Genomic DNA, 3808 nt, shown 5'->3' on the forward strand with positions numbered 1-3808 from the left:
TTTTAGGCCAAATCTTTGCAAGAGTAGGATGTAGGAGAGTAGTGATGTGTAGAAATTGTACTTGATTTGTTGTCCCATGGTAGATTCGATCAACCGTAGTACCGCCTCGTTGTCACGGTTGTTGTCAGATTCAGTTGTTTCGGATCTGACGCCGTGCGGTACTACCGCATCTCAGGTGCGGTACTACCACTCGTACGGTACTACCGCTCCTTAGGAGCCATACTACCGCGCGAGACCCGGTACTAAATCTCTACTGCCGCTCCGAGCCCTGGTACTACCGTGCCACCGCGCGGTACTACCGCGACTAGGAGCGACACTAAAATTTTAGTACCGCGCAGACAAATAGTACTACCGTTGTTGTCAAATCATCTTCATGGCAATTGCCAAGTGCGTGTTTTACTTGTTTCACCTGTTTTGCTATGGTCTTTGCATTGATCCTTCTCGCTTCTCGTGCGTGTTTTTGTGTTTTGTGTCTTAGGTGGTGGCTCCGGTGTTCTTGCTCGCCGTTCCAATCCCAGCCGTGACACGGGTTCCAAGCATCTGCGCAACCAAGATGAAGCTCCAGAGGGCTCCAATGCCCCCAACGCAGGACCAAGACCACCGCCACCAAGCAGAAGGAGCCCTCCATGGGCATGGATGAGATCCACTGGCAGAGTTTATCTCTCGAAGGAGGATCAACCCTTATGTGAATCCTCGTGCCAACATCAGAGGCAATGATCTGTTTTGGACCAAGCAGCAGAATCTCATTTATTTGGATGTGATCAAGGGCAAGCAGAACATATATGTGGACGTGCACTGGATTGATATGAATCACATGAGGGAGGAGAAGCACCGTGCCTACTTTGGTGAGGCCTTGGATCTCGTGGAGCAGTTTGCCATTGAGGATGTGATCTCTTTTCACCTGGACTTTGATCCCGAGCTTGTGGCCCAGTTCTTTGCTTCGGTTCACTTTCACACTGAGGAGGATCGGAGGATGACCTGGATGACCAATGGACGTCAGCTGACTGCTACATGGAAGGAATTCATGGCTTTGCTCAATGTACCTGATGAGGGGCTCAACACGCCCGTTGGTGTTCGCCCTCATGCCAACCCCGAGTCTGCCAACAAGAACAAGCTCATGCAATATTATGTTGAGAAGCTCCTTCCAAGTGGCAAGAAGGCATGGGTTCTGAACCCTTTCCTTGACATCATGCACCGGATCTTCCGCAACTCTCTCTTCCCACGCATTGGGGACAAGGACAAGGTGCATGCTTATCTTGTGGACATGTTGCTTCTCTGTGAGGAGGCGCGATCTCTCAGACACAACCCTTGGACGTCTCCCACATCATGTGGTGCGAGCTTCGCTTTGCGGTGTTCAACCGTAAGGTTCCCATCTATGGACCTTACCTGTTTCTTTGATCTCGAAGACGTGGGAGAAGCTATTCCCTCAGGATGAGTTTTTGGCCCCTGACTGGATCCGTCATGACCCCATCAGACTCGCATCAAGCCCCAGTGGGCTAACACTACTACTCGTGCTGAGGCAGCGGCTGCTAAGATGGCTGTTGATGGGAGGAGATTGAGGAGGAGGATGCAGATGAGGACCGCTCTGCTGGGTATGCCCCTCCTCCACTGAGCCCTCATGGGCTAAGAAGCTGAAGGCCAAGATGAAGGCCTTGTTCTGCATGCAGGCAAAGGGGCAGTACCGGACTCACGTTGCCTCCAAGGAGAGTCGCCGCCGCGACAAGAAGATCATGAGGGTGTTTGGAGAGGAAGTTTCCGGCGGCTCCGAGGAGCACATCACTCCAGAGGCCGAGTGGATGGCCAAACAAGGCTACAAGTGGACTGATTCTGAGGAGGAGCCCATCCCCGCTGCCGAGTCCGACGAAGAGCGTGTGAGTGACTACTCCGCTTGAGCCACCACTTGTGTTGTAGGTGTCCTCTCTGCCTTTTTGGCGTCTCGATGCCAAAGGGGGAGAGAGTGTAGGGATTTGCGAGTCGTGTGTCGTGTTTGGTTTGTTTGCTTTGTTCCGTTGAACCTCGTTTGCTTTGGTTTGGTTTGCGCTTGTGAGACTTATCTATCATATGGTGTAAGACATATGCACTCTATCGTACCTTATTGAGCCTTTGATACCTTGTGCTATTTATATTTTGCTCATATTTACTATCTTGCTTAGTGTTAGCCTTGTTGTTGCAAGATGCCTTGTCTATAAAATATAGGGGGAGTGTTGATCCTAGTATGTGTGCCGTGCAGTCCAAAGCACTTATCTAGATAGCACACATCTAGGGGGAGCCCGTCGATATTTTATAGATGTGGGGTTTGCTCATGTTCTATTCTATCTCCTTTGTGCAAATCCCGTATTGTCATCAATCCACCAAAAAGGGGGAGATTGTAAGGGCATATTTATCCCTAAGTGTTTTGGTGATTGATGACAATGCTTTTGCGGACTAATCGTGTGCCTTGAGTATTTCAGACATTTCATCACCAGGCACAAGACGGTTTGGAGCCCCTCGAAGACTATTGAAGACGGCGTTTCTCTACGTTTCTTTTCGGTGGATTTGAGTCGTAGGAAAGCCGTACTATTAAGAGGGGGTCCGCTTTGGAAAGGTTTGGGTGGAATCATCACGTACACGTCTACTCCTTTTGCACCTCCTTTCCTTTGGCACTTTGGAGCATCCTCCGTTTTTCTCGTCTATGCAACTTGTCTTGGTTGCTGAGCTTGGGCATGCGGTAGTACTGCTCCTAGGAGCGGTAGTACCGCAGGCCCTTGCGGTAGTACCGGACCATGGTGCGGTAGTACCGCAAGAGCCCACGGTAGTACGCTCCTCAGGAGTGTAGTACCGTGGCCCCCAGGCCAAGTGCTGCTGCACAGCAGTAGTAGGGGCGGATGTAATTTTTTACATCCACGCCCTACGCGGCAGTACCGCGCCCGGTGCGCGGTAGTACCGTGCGTCCTGGCCTGGCTCAGCCGCCGCGCGGTAGTACCGCTCCTGCGTGCTTGTACTACCATGTCGGGTTTTTGCATTGACTCCAACTCAGCGGAAAGTTGCCACAGATGTATTTTATATGTCCGTTGCCTTCCCGAAATCTGGAACTTTCCCTGCCTTGCGTAGTACCGCAAGGTGGTGTGGTAGTACCGCGCAAGCGGTTCTACCGCCCTCCGCTTCAGTGCGTTTGGGCGTCCAGGTTTGTGCTGCTCGGGCGGTAGTACCGCGGGGCCCTGCGGTAGTACCGCATGCCTTGCGGTAGTACCGCGCCCTGGCGCTGGTAGTACCGTGCTGCGCAGGCTGGGTTGGTGGATAACGGTTGGATTTGTCCCTCCACTATATAAGGGGTGTCTTCTTCCCCGAGTTGACTACCTCTTCCAACCCTAAGCTCCATTGTTGCTCCAAGCTCCATTTTCGCCCGATCTCTCTCCCTAGCCAATCAAACTTGTTGATTTTCTAGGGATTGGTTGAGAAGGCCCCGATCTACACTTCCACCAAGAGAAATTTGATTCCCCCCACTAATCCCTTGCGGATCTTGTTACTCTTGGGTGTTTGAGCACCCTAGACGGTTGAGGTCACCGCGGAGCCATATTCCATTGTGGTGAAGCTTCGTGGTGTCGTTGGGAGCCTCCAATTAAGTTATGGAGATTGCCCCAACCTTGTTTGTAAAGGTCCGGTCGCCGCCTCCAAGGGCACCAATAGTGGAATCACGACATCTCGCATTGTGTGAGGGCGTGAGGAGAATACGGTGGCCGTAGTGGCTTCTTGGGGAGCATTGTGCCTCCACACCGCGCCAACGGAGACGTACTTCCCTTCAAAAGGAAGGAACTTCGGTAACACATCC

Source organism: Triticum aestivum, chromosome 3D (genome assembly GCF_018294505.1).
Source record: "Triticum aestivum cultivar Chinese Spring chromosome 3D, IWGSC CS RefSeq v2.1, whole genome shotgun sequence".
In the NCBI taxonomy this organism is placed as follows: domain Eukaryota; kingdom Viridiplantae; phylum Streptophyta; class Magnoliopsida; order Poales; family Poaceae; genus Triticum; species Triticum aestivum.